We start from the raw sequence: 19645 nt of genomic DNA, 5'->3' as shown, positions 1-19645 counted from the left end.
TTTCAGCCTATCCCATCTCATTGAAGAAAACTCCATTATCTTAGGAGACATGAATAGCAAACACCTGTTATGGGGTTCTGAGGAAATAAACCCAAGAGGAGAAAACCTGAGTAATTTCTTAAATGAAACAGGACTAATAACTCTCAACAGTGGAGAATTCACTTACCTGTCTCATTCTTATGGTACAAAAGATGCCTTAGGTATTACTGCAGTGTCTCCAGATCTTCACGACAAAGCTATTTGGTCTGTTTTGGAACCAGTAGGAAGTGACCATACCCCAGTATTAATCAATCTGAACCCCAAAATGACTAGACCCACCCAAAAAAGAAAATACCGTTGGAACTTCCTTCCAGAAGGCAAATTGGGACAAATACAAGGATGAAGTAAGTAAAATGCTGAAAGATCACACATACCATGATGACTTAGACAAAGACTACATAACTTGGAAGAATACTATCCCAAATGCAGCAAAGAAAAGTATCCCAAAGGGCTACAGGAGAAAAGTTATTTCAAACTACACAAAGGTTCACCAGGAACTTGCCAGTAAAATAATTAAACGAAATGAATTATTTAACATCTTAAAAATTGGAAGCTCTCCAGAAACCAGGATCGAGTACAACAAGATAAATGCTGAAATTAAACCAAAATATAATATTTTACAAAGAACTAGGTGGCAAGAATTTTGCCACAGCTTAAATCCAAACACTTCAGATACCCAAACTTTGGAAACTGACTGCTAATTTACAAAGAGACCTACCAAAGGCAAGTGAGACTAACACGCTAAAAGATCCAGATGGAAATATCAAAATAGGAGACAGGGAGAATACATTTTCAAAATATAAGCAAACTAGAGATGAATACTAGGAAAGACCATCAAATATCAAAACACGCTCGACAGGGAAAAAACGCTACAAATTCCCCAAAATATAAAAACAAATTATTCTGGAATCCATTTACAATCTCTGAATTGAGAGATGCCTTGGAAAGACTAGATATAAAAAAATCATGTGGACCAGATAACATACAAGGAATTATGATCAAACATTTTCCTTCCCTAGCCCTAGATTGGCTACTGCACCTATACAACAATAGCCTAAAACAAGGAAAAGCTCCAAAAGACTGGAAGACAGCCATAAGTTTCCCAATCTTAAAGCCTAACAAACCTCAAGACCAACCAGGAAGTTATAGACCAAATTCATTGACTGCAATTCCAGGAAAATTGATGGAAAAAATGATACTCCAACGTTTGAATTACTATCTAAACAAAAATAGTATACTACCACATTTTCAGGCTGCGTTTAGAAGAAATCACTCAACTGATCAACTTTTCTACTTAACCCAGACAATTCAAGATAACTTCCAGACCAAACCTACCAAATCCATCATTGCAGCTTTTATAGATTTAAGCAATGCCTTTGACAAGTGTGGAGGCAGAAACTCTTTTCCAACCTTTGTCATATTGGAATGGAAGGGAAAGTTCTAAACTGGATTTATGGCTTTCTAAGAAATAGAACAATTCGAGTTAGAATAAATAATACTTTTTCAGAAAGTGAAAATAAGACAGAGACTCTCTCAAGGCAGCATTTTGAGCCCACTCCTTTTTTCCATCTACTTAAACGACTTAGATAAAATATAAATAAAGAAACAAAGATAGCTATGCTTGCTAATGATTTGGTCCTATTCTCAGCTCACAACCACCTAGAAACAGCAGGTCGCTTAAAGCCATTGAAAGTTTATCTACATACTGTGAAAACCAAAAAATCAAAATTAACCCTACTAAATCAGAAATTTGTGTATTTATCATTAATAACCACCTCAGAAAGTGGAGACCAAAGATTAAGCTAAACAGTCAACTAATTACTTTTAATGAAAACACCAAATACCTTGGAGTTACTCTGGATCCATCACTAAGCTTCAATAAACATATCAACAATGTTGCAGTCAGAGCAAAAAGAAGACTAAATATCATGAAAAGTATCTCAGGTAAAGAGTGGGGAGTTGATGCTGAAACCTTAAAAGTTACATACACCTCTATTATCCAATCCATCAATGGAATATGCTTCGCCTATCTGGATGCAAACATCACAAACCAGTTTAGACAGGCTTATAAAAATTAAGAAAAATGCAGCTAGAATCATATGTGGACTAAGGAATACAACTCCTGGAAAAATAACAGAATTCGAATCCAACCTTGTTCCTTTAAAAATTAGGTGGCAAGAAAACCTTACTAAATTTGTAGAAAAAGAGCCAACCTTGCACATCATAGAACAAGTGAACTTTTTAAAAATTGGCAACCAAACAGAATAAAGAAAAAATCAACAATGCATGAAATCATGGAAAATAAAATTCTCTTGGATTGTCCAAATAAAATAGTCAACTACCCACCATTTCCTCCAAATCAAGACAGGAAAAATATAGTTATCAACTTTGAAATAGGGAAACACGAGAAAAAAAGCCTAGAAAACACTGAAATCTTGAGATCATTAGCTCTTTCAAAAATAATGGAATATGGACCTGACTCAATAAAGATCTACACAGATGGCTCCAAAAATCCAAATGGCAATTCTGGGAGTGGCGTACTCATCTATGGCTCTTAAAATATAGAACTAAAAACAACTAACAGTATTGGATGCAACTCATACCATGCAGAAGTAATAGCCATTAACACAGCACTGCAACATTTGGATAAACAAAACCAAAGGAGTTTATTTTTCACAGATTCCTTAGCAGCCTTTCAAGCTATTAAGAACTGCTACACTAGCCATCAAGAAATACTTAGAGACATAGTAAAAAAACAAACTATATAAGGATTCCAAAATAATTTCCCAACAGATCCCATCCCATGTGGGATTAAAGGGAAATTAAACTGTAGATAAAGTAGCCGCATCATCCAATGATACTACAGATTTCAAGCTTTTTAAAATCACTCAAAAAGAAAACATAAAAAGAATGATTCTCCAGGACATGAATCACCTAGTATTCAGCAGAACCAGGAGCTAGCATCAACTCCAAGTTTAATCGTTGTGCTACACTACCTCTCTTGCTTCAAGACTGGCCACACAAGACCAATCAAGTTTAGCAATGGCATAAAAGTCTTCCATCTGCAAAATCTGTAACATCGAGGAAGCATCGGCAATGCATTTACTAAATTGTATGATTATTTCCAAATGTGAACTTTATAACATCCCAGAAAAGGTGCTGTATAATATATATGAATTTGACCTCTATGATCTGGTGTAATAATACCACGGGATAAAAAAATAAAAAAAAAAATTTACAGGATTGTAAATAGAGTAAGACCTCGTTCCCGCAATTTACGTTTTCTTGTGATTTACGTCACTTTCCGTTGGTCCCATCTTAAGACCTATTCTTACAATATATTGTTTTCCCGCCATTAACAACCTGATGTGGACGTTATTTCCTGTGATTTGCGTTTTTTTCTCGGGTGACAATACTGATTTTCGAATCGATTTCTGTGGAAATCTGCGCATTTCTGTTCCCAGAGCATTGCTTTCAGCTGTAGTTTCGTTTCCGCTATCACTGTGACTTGCACGCTTGCAGCATTAATGTAGTGATGAGCGATACCATGATTTTTCAATCACAGTACGAATTGATATCGTAGAATTTCTGCTACTTAATTTATCGTGTGAAAGTTGCTTTCAAGTTGCGGTGGTGGATTATCCATGTTAGTAACATGGAGAAAAAAGACAAATGTATTTCTGTTGTAGAAGAAAAGATGGCAATTCTTCGATGTGTAAATTGGCATGTCGGAACACTTGAGCATTAACCTTCCTACTGGCTGAGGTGGATGAAATATCCAGCCCAGCATAGCATTCTGCATGGATCAAAACTTCATTGGCATTGTACCTTTCATCATGCCATTACCTCCCTCCACCATTAATCCCTTTATGGCTATTTAAAGCCATTCGTGGATTAACTGTTAGTGCCTGACTAACAGTTTGTGTTAGTCAATGATTTATTGTGTTTCTTCCCAAAAATTGAAACGAATTTCCCATGTGCGAAAATAATCAATCTTGAAATGACCATCGATCAGCCTTTGCAGTGAATTTATTTAGTAGTAGCAAATTTGCTGTATTATAAATTTATTCTTCAAATCACTGCAACGGAACAGTTGCATTGGTTGTTCCAATATAGAAACAACTTTTTTTGCAAATTTTCAGATGTTTGCATTGAACATATTATGTCACATATTTATATTTTTAAATAATATTTATTGAAATAAATATGACCTTTTGCTTTCTTTCCTAGCAAAATACCGTTATATGGATTATCACATTTCAGTTCTAGAAACGAATTTTTTTTTTGTTTTATGAACAACAAACGATGTTATATTGCATAACTCTGTTTCCGATTGTGAATCTTTTTAGTATCGAAAATTTATATCTAATGATGTTTTAGCAGGGATTCTTCGCCTTTTTTTTTTTTTTTTTGTAGATATGTTAAAAATATAATATGAAGGCTATCGTATACAGAATAATTCAAAATTCATGCTCATTTTGAAGATTTTCTAATGCTTATCCCCTTCCCCAATCCTTATCCTCTCCTGGAATTCAATTACATAACCACTCTACCACTCTAAATTTCTACAGGTTCGAAAACGTTTCCAGACAGTATTCAAAATATATTACTTCATTTTAACGTTTTGACAAAAGAAATAAGACAATAATATTGTTGTACCCTGAAACTTCTAATTCTGTACTATTTCTTTGCAATCAAAAAAAGCTGTTCTACTGTCTGCTGAAATGATTTGAAATTTTAGAAATACTATGCTATATTTTCACCACATAAAATTGTTTATATGCATACCACACACAAAAAGTTCAGTAGTATTATTTTAGTTTCTTTTTCTTAAAATCTAAATACTTTTATTTCTACTTATGCTTCTGGTTGCTATTTCTGAAGTAATCTACGTCTTAGAAATACTTGTAGTAATCCTCTTAGTTGGAGGGAAAGGTAAAGGCTTAGATTACTCCCAGTGCTATTGAGGAAGAAAATTGAGAAAGTTTAGCTAGAAGGGACACTAAAGTGCCTCAGGGTATAGTGCGAGATACATCAGGAATGTCGTGTTTCGTTTTCAACTGTTGATTAGGAGACATCCTAACATAGGAAAAAATACAGACATTTCTTTTACAGGCTGATACAGTATTTATGCTGAAATAAGTTCTTAATTTATAATGATCAGTTTCATTTTTTTATTGAAAAAATATAAATTATTTCATATAATTATCTTGAAAAAGAGGACTTGAATTATTTTTAAAGAAAAGGAGCATATACTTCACATAATCTTATTTTTTGGGGAGGGAAGGAAGGTTATATTGAAGACTTATTCAATTTGCCGATATTTCAGAGAATTTCTTTTATAAATCGTTCGCAAGACAACTGTTATGAAGGTAAATCACTTGGGGAACATGCCCATTCATTTTAGTGTAAATAGTAGCAAAGGTTTAGCTACTTCAATAATGCCACGTATCTAAACTAGAAGAAAATGTCGTTATATCTGCTGATGTTAGAACTCTTACATAAATAATTTTTCTGGCATGAATTCTCTATCAGCTAGAATGTAATCAATCTACAGATTTTTGCCCTCTTCTATTCTACCATCTTATGCGCAATGATTTCTTCTTTGTACTACAAGAAAAAAAATCAGATAACACAAGAAAAATATGAAGTATTTTTCTTTTTCATTGGGTGAATTTACAATGTTCTCTCTTTGTGATTTGAAAAGAAAGTATAAATGAATTTTTTTTCTTAGTATTTTTGCGATTATAACATCTGATACAATTACAAGCGTGGCATTTTACTGTTTTAATCCCACACGAGAAAAAGAAATATGACAATAATATTGTTGATTCTGTCGAACTTCATCATCATCAAATTCCTGCCATGTACCCTCAAGGGGTGTACAGGATATGATAGCACTACATGAAAAAAATTACATCATTATTAATTTCCTATCTACAATTTTCCTCCAAATCAGTCTGTTACTTGTCAAGACTCCAACATTATCAGATCTTATATTTCTATAGTCTAAGGCACTTTGTACCGTATCAATCCACCTATATCTTGGTCTTCCTCTGGGTCATTTTGCTGCCAACCTGGCAGAGAACACTTGTTTTGCTAATCTTTCCTCACCCATTCTGTTTAAAACGTCGAACTTTTGTAGTGGAAATTTTTAATACAAAACTTTGTAATTTATATATATATATATGTATATATATATGTATATAAGCAAAAGTATTGCTTATTATAAAATTGGAGCATAATATCTGAACTAGCAGAAAATATATACATATCAGTTTAAATCATAATTGTTAATTTTATTTTTTGTAATGACCAATTATACAGGGAAACCAAGAAGGTGAAAGTGGAAAGAACAGTAGATTACAATATAAAGAAAAAAATTTAGTGATATGTTTAAAGAATTTCATTATTCTCTATAAAGCAAAGTCGCTCAAGCAGGTTCTTCAGGAAATCTGCGAAGTATTCTTCGAATCATGATTTTGAACAAAAATATAACATAATCTCGAACGTCGGCAGCCGGTTTTTTTAAATAATATTTCAAATAATTATCGTGAATTAATTTCTTCGAGAACAAAGAAAATGTTTTGTGGAGTAAGTGATTAGAAAAATTTAGCAAAAAAATTAAAAATTAAATTGGTTCTGGAAGGTAACGCAATATTTAAGTGAAGAAATTTGGCAAGGATCTTTATTTTGTCCAAGCATTAAAATTGTATTGTACAATAAAAAGAGAAAATAAAAATAATTTCTATATTTTTAGTTTATCCAATATAACTAAAATTCAGTTGCCCAGCATAGATCAAGGAACTGCATTTCTTGTTATGGGTAACTGAGTCACAGCCATGAGCCTGAGATAATCTGATTAAGTGCTCTCTTCAGCATGAGGGATTATCATCTAATCACCTTCTAATGGACATGCTGGCTGAATTGCACTTTTATCCATGTTCTTTCAACAGATAGCATGCATCATATCCAGATTTTGCTGCACGTCTATAGACGTCGTAGCCGGTTGGGAGGTTAAGCGAATGATCTTTGGACTCTCCGTGTCCACTTTGAACATGATAGTAAAAAAAAGGTCACGCATTGAACTCAATGCAAAGCAATCTGACGCTATGTCAAAAAAAAAAAACTAAAAGCAAAAACAATCAACAATTAAAGATTTAAAATTTCATGCCGGCAGGGGCGTCGCCCGGTTAAACAAGGCCCCCGTTGTTTACGCCAGGGAACCAGGGCGAACAGCGAAAAGTCAGCTACGGGAAAAAATATGAAAACAAACCCAAACTCAACATCACCAGAGTTAAAGATCGGTACTATCAACGTAAGAAGCCTGAATGGCAAAGAAATGGAGCTAGCTGAGGAATTAGATAAGTACCAGATCGACATAATAGGGGCGACGGAAACAAAAAAAGACAAAAACTGGTGAGATCTTTCTGAGCAATAAATACAAAATGTTATATTCAGGCAATGACAATCAAGGAAAAGAAGGAGTAGCCATAGTATTCAACACAAAATACGAGGCTAATCTTCTTGAATGGCAGTCAGTCTCAAGTAGAGTAATGGGGCAAATATGAGAATGGGGAACTGGACAATGAGACTTATTTGTGCCTATGGTCCCACAGAAGGTTCTACTAAGGTAGAAGTGGAGGAATTTTTTGACGCTTTAGAAAAAGCAACTGACACAATGAAAAAGGAAAAGTTGGTCCTTGTTGGGGATCTAAATAGCAGAGTAGGAAATGATTGTGAGACATAAAAAAATATTTTGGGAAAATTTGGAAAAAGAGCAAAGGTAATAATAATAGCAAATATCTGTTGGATTTCTGCTCAGGACATGGACTGGTTATTACTAACACTATGTTCCAACATAAAAATGTGCACAAATTCACATGGAGAGAAGAGGCTAGGCATTGACTATGCTATTGTTGATAGTGATATTTTCTCCCTGGTGCAGGACACCAGAGTGTACTGAGGATTTGAAATTGGAAGTGATCACTATTTAATCTTGAGCAGGATAAAATTGAATTTCAAAATGAAAAGAATAACATGTAAGAAAGTTTTAAAGTGAATAAAAGTTGAGCAGCTCTCAGATGTGAACTGTAGACTAAAATACAGAAAGATTATTGAAAAGAAAATGAAAGAGTTTGAGAACAGGAATCAAACCTTGGAGATTCAGTGGCAAACTCTGAAGAAAACATTGATTGATTCTGCCAGAGAGGCATGTGGTGAGGTTGTGTGCAAGGATAAAAAAATCAGAACTCCCTGGTGGACACAGGAAGTTAAAGAGGCAGTGAAGGAAAAGAAGAAAGCATATAAAAGTTCCTGGCAAATAAGTCAGCTTGTGCTCTTAGAGAATATAGAGACAAATGCAAGAATGCTAAACAGTGTGTAAAACTAGCTAAACAAAAGTCATGGGAGGACTTTGGCATGAATATAGAAAATAAATATCAATAAGGTGGCAAAATATTCTGGAGGTAGTTGAAGAAGCTTAGGAATGGAGGAAAGAATGCTGTAAAAGGAGTTAGAGATGATAAAGGTGACATGAAAACGGGAGAAAAAGATATCCTTGAAGTATGGAGTAATTACTTTGAAAAACTGCTAAATGAAACAAGCAGTGATGAAAGCACAGTTTTAAAAAAACACTGACCAGGCATGCAGCTAGGAATATATATAGATACTGGAAGTAGAAAAAGCCATCAAAGGCTTGAAATGTGGAAAGGCAGCAGGAGTAGATGATATTCGACCAGAAATGCTGAAGTATGGTGGTATAAAAGTCTTACAGTGACTATACTGCATAGTTCAGAAAGCCTGTACAGAGGGACGAATTCCCGATGATTGGAGTAAAGCTCTCATAGTACCCATATATAAAAAGGGAAATAAAACTGAATGTGAGAATTACAGAGGTATTTCCCTACTGAGTGTTCTTGGCAAGATCTATGCAAGTATACTTGAGAAACGGTTGAGAAGAATTGTGGAAGAAAAGCTTGGTGAAGAACAAGCTGGATTCAGGCCAAATAGAGGCTGTCAGGATCAGATCTTCACTTTACGACAAATAGTCGAGAAAGCATGGGAATATGACAAAGATCTGTATTTAAGTTTTGTCGATTTGGAAAAGGCATATGACAAGGTGCCAAGAGAGAAGCTATTCAATGCGCTGCAGTTATATGGTGTCAATGGGGCATTGTATCAAGCAATACTTAGTCTTTATTTGAGTTGTAAATCAGCAGTTAGAATTGAAGGAAGTACAGGAAGATGGTTTAATGTTAAATTTGGTGTGAGACAAGGATGTACATTATCCCATCTGTTATTCATTATCTATATGGATCACATTATGAAGGAAAGTGGTATTAAACATGATATCAAAATTGGAGATGTTAATGTCAGCTCTTTGCTTTATGCAGATGATGTTATACTTCTAAATAATCTGCTACAAGTCTGCAAGATTCTCTGACTAAATTGAATAGTTGTTGTAATAGATATGGTATGAAGGTCAGCAATAAAAAGACAAAGACAATGTAAATAGGCAGAATCATTGAAAATGTCAACTGTGTTGTGAATGTAGAACCTGTGGAACAAGTAAAACATTTCAGCTACTTAGGCATGATTTTTACTGAAGATGGTAAATTAAATATAGAAATAGACAACAGAATCATAAAGCTGGTATGGTGGGAAGTCAACTGAATAAATTCATATTGAATAAGAGAGAAATTAGTCAGAACACTAAATTAGCTGTATACAAGACAGTGTTCAAACCAGTTTTAACTTATGGATCTGAGAGCTGGGTCAGAAGTAAAACACTTGACCAAAGACTAGAGATCACAGATATGAGAGTCCTGAGAAAGATTAGAGGCATGAACAGATGGCATCAATGGCAATATCATATTAAAAATGAGGATATTAGGAAAGAACTTGACATTGTCAGCATCCAGGAATGTGTTAGCAGAGCTAATCTCAGGTGGTATGGTCACTTAAATAGAATGGGAGAGGAAAGATTAGCAAAACAAGTGTTGTCTGCCAGGTTGGCAGCAAAATGCCCCAGATATAGGTGGATTGATACGGTACAAAGTGCCTTAGAAGATAGAAATATAAGATCTGATAATGTTGGAGTCTTGACAAGTAACAGACTGATATGGAGGAAAATTGTAGATAGGAAGTTAGTAGTGATGTAATTTTTTCATGTAGTACTGTCATATCCTGTACACCCTTGAGGATACATGGCAGGAATTTGATGATGATGATGATTAAATAGATTTTTTAAACAATCAACAATTAAAGATTTATTAAATAGATAAATGTAAGTAATTGTAAATTCATTTATTTTCAGTTATTAAATTTTGTAATCTAGTAAATAGACTCACATACTAGCAGTAAGTCATCTTTTAGCCTTTTTTTTAATGTTTTTTTTTACATTTCCTGCTATTTACACTTTTTTCCATCAGTCCCACTGAAAAGTATAAAAAAAGGGGTTTTACTGTATAAGTCAAACATCAGCAAAACAAAAGTGATGGCTTTTGGCAATTTAAATTAATTTATAATAGAGGGAGATAAAATAGAAATGTTGGAAGTTATGATTTACTGGGGTCCAGAATCAGAAATTATGTGAAGATGAAATTAAAAGAAGGATAGTCATGGGGAAAAAAGCGATGTTAAACCTGACAAAAATTATGAAAGATAGAGGTGTGAGTAAGCCAAGAAAGTAAAGTTAGAATTGTCAAAACAATGGTATTTCCATTAGTGATTTATGGATGTAAAAGCTGGATTATTAAGAAGAAAGATAGAAAGCGAATTGATTCCTTTGAATTATGGGTGTGGAGGAGACTATTAAGAATCTCATGTACTACGAGAATGACCAATAAGAAAGTTTTAGAGAATATAAAGAGAGACCTTGGAGGCAATGATTGCTAAACAGAAGTTGATGTACTTGGGACATGTTATGCAAGCTGATGAATCATTGGAAAAGGCAATTCTGTTGGGGAAGATTGAGGGAATGAGAAGAGGAGGAGGAAGACCATAAAAGAGTTGGATGGACAACATAAAAGAACTTACCAATTTGAACTTACAAATACTGAAAGAAAGGACAAGAGGCTGAGTGGGATGGAGAGCCTTTGTTCACAGGATCACCAAGAGTCGAAAATGACTCTGTTAAACAACAACAAATATAAGTTAATTGCCGGCTTAGTGGTTAGCATATCCGCTCTCCATCCAAAAGGCTGCGGGTTCGAATCCCGCCGTGGGCATGAATGTTTGTGATTTTCTGTGGAAATACCAGTGGTGGTGGTGGGCGGTAGATGCCGTTGGTGTAGTTCCAGTTGTTGTTGTTGGTGGTGGATTGAGTGGTAGAGACAGTGTTGTGGAGTAAGCCCTCCCTTGATGAGTCTTGGACTCCCTGGAAGTGTCACATAATAACAATAAGTTAACTTGTGAACCTGAAGATCCCTTCTTGTCGATGAACTTACAGGTACACATGCAATAGTAATCTGATCCAGTGCATGTTATTTATATCTAAGCATTGATATTTTGAGAATGTTATGATGGTCATGAAGTCTAAATTGCGCATTTTAGTGTTGTTATTATTACCACAATGTAGATTCCTTCATTGAGTATAATAACAAATTGAGGGAATGTTGCCTTTTTTAATTATTAATACTTAAATGCTTGACATTGACTTAAAGAACTTGACATTGTCAGCATCCAGGAATGCGTTAGCAGATCTAATCTCAGATGGTATGGTCACTTAAATAGAATGGGAGAGGAAAGATGAGCAAAACAAGTGTTCTCTGCCAGGTTGGCAGGAAAACGACCCAGAGGAAGACCAAGATATAGGTGGATTGATACAGTACAAAGTGCCTTAGACGATAGAAATATAAGATCTGATAATGTTGGAGTCTTGACAAGTAACAGACTGATTTGGAGGAAAATTGTAGATAGGAAGTTAGTAATGATGTAATTTTTTCATGTAGTACTGTCATATCCTGTACACCCCTTGAGGGTACATGGCAGGAATTTGATGATGATGATGATACTTAAATGCCTATTATGTCTCCTTGAACATGTTCAAAAATGCACTTGTAGCATCTAATGGGAACTCATTCTATACACAAGGTGAACCTGGACATCATATGAAGACATTGTGAAGATAGATTATGAAGACAGATTGAGAATTTGTAGACTGCAGACACCAGCAAACAGATGAAAGAGGGGTGATATAATTGAAACTTACAAACTTCTGAAAGGATCGTACAGGATTTCAGTTGATGGAATTTTTCAATTTGTGGAGGGTGGGGAAAGGACAAGAGTGCATCCTTGGAAGCTGAGAATGAATGCTGCTAAAAAGGGTGTGAGGGCTAGAATTTTCTCTCATAGGGTGGTGTGTGTGTGATTGGAATGGATTGCCATTGGATATTGTGAGTGCAAGCAGTATGAATTAATTCAAGAATGATAACTTGGGTGTGTAGAATGTGGCTGTCCTTGAAGAGTCCCTGACTCCCTGGAGTCCTCTTAATAATAATATGCTTGCTAACCATACCCAGTCAATTATCAGTGTTTTGTCAATGAATGAGTTCAAATGAAGTATGACAGGTATTGTGTGAATGATGGTTAGTACTTGAAATGTATATGGCTTTTGTTGATGAATCTGCAGACTCCACGAAGATGTCCTTGTAATAATATCTGACACTGCAATAATTTATATATATATGTGTGTGTGTTAAAGATACCAAGCTGGTTTTACTCTGTTTCCCAAGTAAGCAAACAGACAAACAAGTCAAGTTTGTGCCTGCAAGTGTTGCAAGTCTAGCTGATCCTGCACATAGTGCAAATTATTATACCCAAGGTAAAATACTTTCTATATATATATATATATATATATATATATATATATATATATATATATCATGCCTATATGAGAGACCACAAGGCCAATAGAGATACTGTATGTGGACTGGATTTAAGAGGCAAATCTGATGTTATTCTTAAATTACTGAAGGTTGTAGTCCTTGGGAAATACTTCATGGAGAAGGCTCGTCTACATAGCTGAAGAACATGGAATAACTGCAAGTAACAGTTTTGGTGAGCCTGCAATTATTCAACAATAAAAGGATATTAGGCAGCTGCTATACGTGTTCCTATAGGGTTTAACATAAATGGGGTGGGGGAAATAATGGATTCTAATTCTGTTGAATAGTAGCCAAGGAAGTATCTATAGAAAAGATGCAGTGTGGAAACTGACCTCTATGAGATAGCGGCTGAAAATTCTAGGGTGGGGGGGGGTCATCATTCAACTGAATCGCTCTTCTGAGCTGCATAGAGAATTTTTAGAGAGGTCTAAGACTCAGGGAAAGAGTCTGAGAAGAAGAGAGATCTGGTCTAAGTTGAGCATCATCAAAAAGTGGAAAAGAATTAGTTTTTTGTGTGTGTGTGTGTGTGTGTGTGTGTGTGTGTGTGTGTGTGTGTGTGTGTGTGTGTGTGTGTGTGTGTGTGTGTGTGTGTGTGTGAGTGAAAACAAGCAAAACTGTTTTAGAAGCACCGAAAGTGACTAGAGTTTGTTATTATTCCATTGTAAGATGCAATGAAGATTGAACATTACAAGGTTTATCACTTGAATAATATAAGTGGACCATACTGTGAATAGGGTTTAAGATCAATGAGAACATACCCTTTATATAATATATTTATTATTATTATATGGGCACCTCCATGGATGGAGTCCAAAGATTCATTGCAGGAGAGACAAACTATGAACTCTCACACCTCTCATTGAACCCATTAATAGACAAAGCATGCACAACAGACTCTGGCAAGCCATTCATTCATTCACAACTCTCTAAGCAAAAGATCTAGTCCTCGCAAACCACACCTTTATTCAACTTCCAGGAATGACCTCTTATTCTTCCCCCTATAGCCAAGTGCTCAAATATTTCCCCTGCATCAATCCTATAAAACCCTTTAACTAACTTAAAATATTTCTATCATATTCCCTCTTTTTCACCCATCACCCAACTTCTGCAATTCACATATTCTCAATCTATCCTCATAGAGAACATTCCACAGATCACTCACCATCTTCGTCACTCGTCTCTGAATCCTCTCCACCACTTGATCCCCAAAATACCCTGGTGATCAGACCTGATCACAGTAATTCAGATGTGGACATATCAAGACCTTATAAAAAGGAATAAAAACTCACTTATCTCTAATTGTTAGTGTATGCTTTGATAGCTAAGTGATCTTACGAACTACTTTAGCAATATGCCTCTAAGCTTCAAATCTGTCTACTACCACTCCTAAATCCCCATCTTCAGCTTATCTATTTATTCCAAAATCCATAACTACATTTCTCCACATTAAACTGACATCCATTATCTTTTATCCATGCTGATAGCATATTTAAATCATCTTGCAAACTCTCCACATTGCCTTGATTTACTATTCCTCTATCTAAACTTGCATCATCAACCAACAACTGAATATTTCTTTTCAGGCCATTTCCTATATCATATATGTACAAATTATAAACAGCCCTAGCACACTGCATCTTGCAGAACACTTCTAGTCACCTGTTTTTGCCTAGATTCTGTTCCTCCATATACCACTTACCTGTCAAGCAGCCATCCACATAACTAGTGTCATATCCATCCCCATTTGTTCTAATATAAGTAACCGAATTCCATTTCATATTCTTTGAATAACTTTGCAAATTCCAGTAGAATTATTGTAGCCATTTCCTTAATTCAGCAAAGCATGTTGTCTCTCATAGAGTATCATATTCTTATCCACCCATTATTGTATTCTCTATTTGACCAACTTTACCAGTACTTTTACCACCACTCATGTGATACTGATTAATCTGTAATTTGCTACTGCAGTCTTAGAACCTCCCTTATGCAAGGGAATTATTTTGCACTCTTTTCACTCCCTTGGAACTCTACCAGAGCTGAGACTTAAAACTAAAGAGTCTAGTTAGAGGCGTTGCTAGTTCCATTGCATTCCTGCAAATGCAAGCTGATATCCTATCTAATCCCACAGCTGTATTTACATTGAGATTCTGCAAAATTCTAAGAACTTCCATCCACCTCTGTTTCTACATAAGTCTGTCACATGTCACAGCATTAACCTCACTTGGATGATATACCCTTGCAAAGTAGTCACTCAGTAACAACTATTTTATCAGCTTCTGTCACCTCATGACCATCAGCACTCATTAACATTATTCATCTTACTAGTCACATAACAAAGAACTCTTTGGGATTTCCTTTGGCCTATTTGGTTAGTTTTTTCTTATAATATGATCTCTCATGTTTGTATAATCTCTTAAGTCAAGACCACATGGTCACTTTCCCCAATCAGAAACAATGTGACCACCTTGGTTATGGATAGCTCTTCTGATCCTGACTAGAACAGTACTCTTGCACCCAGAGTCCCTGCCATCACATGCTGCCTCAAGTAATTATCTCTCAGTGTAAATTCCATTCCCTTTCTGCACTGTGATCTTTTCTTCCTTTCAGTCTATATTTCCATAGTTGAAGCCCCATAATAATCATTCAACTTAACTCGTTGTACTAATTTGTTGATGCATGTCTTTTAGATCATCTCTGGAACCCCTCCCCCAGCAACCAACTGTATATTTTGTTTTATTGGTGACTTATTTTTCACGGTATTAACAACACCACAAACACTTTTATCAACAAGGATGTTTTATTAACGCTAATATTTCGCTGATTTTCAACTCAGCATCATCAGAGCACAACACACATGTAAACGCGACAGTGAGTGAGTGAAACAATATAATTGCAGAAAGACAAAAGATCTAAAGTCCTATTTTTGGCGCCCTCTAACGAGAAAAAAAAAAAAAAAAAAGGCAGCAGTTATCCAGGAGTTTTTCTTAGGATAACCGTCTCCCAAATTTTTGGCAAATTAATGCAACCATATTTGTTAAGGTTGGGAGAATTCTTCAAAGCCATTGCTGACTCAAAAAATAGTCTTTCAGATCTATATCGACTCTTAAATAGCACATTCGTTTTCCTCCATCTAATCCTGTGTGAAGGAGTGTCCAAAGCGTGGTCTGCCAGTCCCGACTTGCCATAGTAATAGTAGCGAATGTATCTTTCATGTTCTTCCAGGCGGATGTTCACTGATCTTCCTTTTTGCCCATAATAGGCCAAGTCAGTCACATGGAACTTCATACACTCCTGGGTGTGCTAAAGGGTGAAGTTTATCCTTTGGTGAGTGGATCAGAGTTGCCAGCTTGACATGAGGCTTGAAGGTGGTGCGAAGGCAACGTTTCAACAATACTTTGGCTATCTTTTCCGATGTACCTCTGATATAGGGAATAGAAATGGTCATGTTGTATTCTTGTGTATTAGGGGGGGGGGGCAGAGTAATGGGCCTATGTAGTATTTTTCTATTTTGTAGGGATTGTAGCCGTTGGCTAAGAACGTATGGCGCAGGTACTGGAGTTCAGTGGTCAGAGCTGTATCGTTAGAACAAATGGCTCTGGCTCTGTGTGTAAGTATTTTTAAAATGCCGTACTGTTGGACTGGATGATGATGTGATCGTTTATGTAGGTATCTTCCTGTGTGTGTGTAGGCTTCCTGTAAATAGAAAAAGATAGTGATCCATCTGAAAGGCGGGTGACTAATGTGTCAAGAAATGGTAAACAGTTATTTGATTCTTTTTCTACTGTGAAGTGAATTTTGGGGTGTTGGCTGTTTAGGTAGGTGACAAAAGCATCCAATGTGTCTTGTCCATGGGGCCAGATGGCAAACACATCATCTACATAGCGCAACCACACTAGTGGCTTGTATGTAGCTGTGGTAAGTACTTTGTTTTCAAAGTGTTCCATGTAAAAATTTGCTAACGGGGGGGAGAGGGGGGAACCCATAGCAGTACCATTAATCTGTTTGTAGAATCCCCCCCCCCCATGTAAAGTAACCTGCATTCATGGTAAATTGAAATAATTCAAAAATATCTGGGGGAAATTTAGACTTGATTAATTCAAGAGTGTCTATAAGTGGTACATTGGTAAATAGGGAGGTGACATCGAAACTAACCATTATGTCTGAATTTTTTAGGGTTAGATTTTTAACCAGTGTTTTGAAATGGATAGAATTTTTTACAAAAGTAGAGGAGTTGCCAGTAAGAGGGGCAAGCGACTTAGCTAAATGCTGGGCCAGTTTATATGTGGGACTATCTATGCTATCAACTATGGGGCGTAGGGGAACATTAGTTTTGTGGATTTTTGGTAATCCATAAATACGGGGTGTTTTAACATGAATTGGTTTTATTTTCCTGATGATTTCTTTGGGCCATGATGTCACTTTTTTTAGTAATTTTCGGACTTTTTTTTTTTTTTTGCGACATTGTAGGGTCTCGATGTATAATTTGATACGTAGAACTGTCACATATGAGATCTTGCATTTTTTTGTTATACTCTTCTTTATTCATGATAACTGTTGCATTTCCTTTATCGGCTTTTGTAATAATAATATTTTTATTATTGTATAACTTTTTTAGGGCAGTTATTTGCTTATGTGGTATATTACTTTTTGGAGGCTTAGCTTTGTTTATAATACTTGCTATGTCTAGTCGCACGTTATTGGCCATTGCTGGCGGAAGATCGTGGATACCCCGTTCTACTTTCATCATAATTTCGAGTTTAGGAATTTGTTTGGGTGCGACGGCAAAGTTATGTCCTAAACTGAGGGCGTTCTTGGCTTCTTCAGTGAGTGTTTCCGAAGATAGGTTTACGACCACGTGGTCTCGTCGAAGTTGCGGTCTGGACTTCGTATGTTGGCGCTGTTGTAGTAGTTCAAATTTTTTTAGGTGCTTGCTTTTAACTTTTGTGAATTCTTTTTTTGCTGCAACTTCGGAGATCTGCTGTAGGACAGTCCATATTTCAAGATTTAACACGTTAGTTAGTTCTTGTTGTAGAGCTGTGATAGAGCTGTTTAGCTTATTAAGCTCTATGCGAGTAGCGACTATTTGTTCTCGAAGAAGCGCTAAACTCGGCCGTCGATAAATACGATGTGTCTTTGCCGATTGCAACTTTTCTTTGAATTTCAGAAAAGATGGAATAATATCGTTGTCGCGGCATCATTTAAGGAAGGCTAACCGGTTCAATTTTCTGGACAATTTCACTTTCAACTTACTGAACCGTCGCGCTTTGTAAACAATATCTTCTCCGTGCAGAATCATTAATCTAACAGATAAGCTTAGGCGTTGCTGGTTATTCATGACTTATTTTTCACGGTATTAACAACACCACAAACACTTTTATCAACAAGGATGTTTTATTAACGCTAATATTTCGCTGATTTTCAACTTAGCATCATCAGAGCACAACACACATGTAAACGCGACAGTGAGTGAGTGAAACAATATAATTGCAGAAAGACAAAAGATCTAAAGTCCTATTTTTGCCGCCCTCTAACGAGAAGAAGAAAAAAAAAAAAAAAGGCAGCAGTTATCCAGGAGTTTTTCTTAGGATAACCGTCTCCCAAATTTTTGGCAAATTAATGCAACCATATTTGTTAAGGTTGGGAGAATTCTTCAAAGCCATTGCTGACTCAAAAAATAGTCTTTCAGATCTATATCGACTCTTAAATAGCACATTCGTTTTCCTCCATCTAATCCTGTGTGAAGGAGTGTCCAAAGCGTGGTCTGCCAGTCCCGACTTGCCATAGTAATAGTAGCGAATGTATCTTTCATGTTCTTCCAGGCGGATGTTCACTGATCTTCCTTTTTGCCCATAATAGGCCAAGTCACAGTCACATGGAACTTCATACACTCCTGGGTGTGCTAAAGGGTGAAGTTTATCCTTTGGTGAGCGGATCAGAGTTGCCAGCTTGACATGAGGCTTGAAGGTGGTGCGAAGGCCATGTTTCAACAATACTTTGGCTATGTTGTATTCTTGTGTATTGGGGGGGGGGGGCAGAGTAATGGGCCTATGTAGTATTTTTTCTATTTTGTAGGGATTGTAGCCGTTGGCTAAGAACGTATGGTGCAGGTACTGGAGTTCAGTAATAAAACATCCTTGTTGATAAAAGTGTTTGTGGTGTTGTTAATACCGTGAAAAATAAGTCATGAATAACCAGCAACGCCTAAGCTTATCTGTTAGATTGTTTTATTGGTCTTGACCTCACACCAGACTGCTTCAAGTGAACAACCACCCTGCTGCGTATCTCCTATTCTTTTTGGCTGCAATTCATCTGCTATCATCAGCAGTATCCCTCCATCCATCCTGTCTTCCCTGAAAATACCTTCACATTCTATCCCTGTAACTACATCATCTGCTGTTAAGCCAAGTCTCATTAATGCCTGTAATTTTTGGTAGGTTGTACCAGCCAATGCCAAAAACTCCTCATCTTGTTCCTGATACTTCTGGTATCAGTATGTAGAAACTGCACCATCCCTCTAGGTTCCTAACCACCTTTACTTCCTCTTTACTTCCTTTACTCCTGAATAACCATTATATTCAGTGTTACTGAGAGCAGATATTAGAATTTTTGCCAAAGATGATCCTGTGAATCCCAGACCCTGCATGTGTTGCTTTCACAGTTATGGCCTGGGTCTGAGTTGAATTCCAAAATGTACTTTTATCTAAATTGCTAGTGTT

The 19645-nt window shown here is 36.1% G+C and overlaps 1 protein-coding gene across 1 annotated transcript in view; it reads left to right on the top strand.

Annotated features, from left to right (window-relative positions):
• The window catches only part of LOC150102317 (proteasome subunit alpha type-6-like), a 117465-nt gene that overhangs the window by 58429 nt on the left and 39391 nt on the right, over positions 1–19645 (top strand). The gene's annotated exons all lie outside the window — the stretch shown is intronic.

Source organism: Typopeltis vanoorti, chromosome 10 (genome assembly GCF_054136105.1).
Source record: "Typopeltis vanoorti isolate ZY-2024b chromosome 10, IOZ_Tvanoo_1.0, whole genome shotgun sequence".
Lineage (NCBI taxonomy): Eukaryota > Metazoa > Arthropoda > Arachnida > Uropygi > Thelyphonidae > Typopeltis > Typopeltis vanoorti.
The sequence above is the reverse complement of the archived record's forward strand: the minus strand, read 5'-3'. Positions and strand labels throughout refer to the sequence as shown.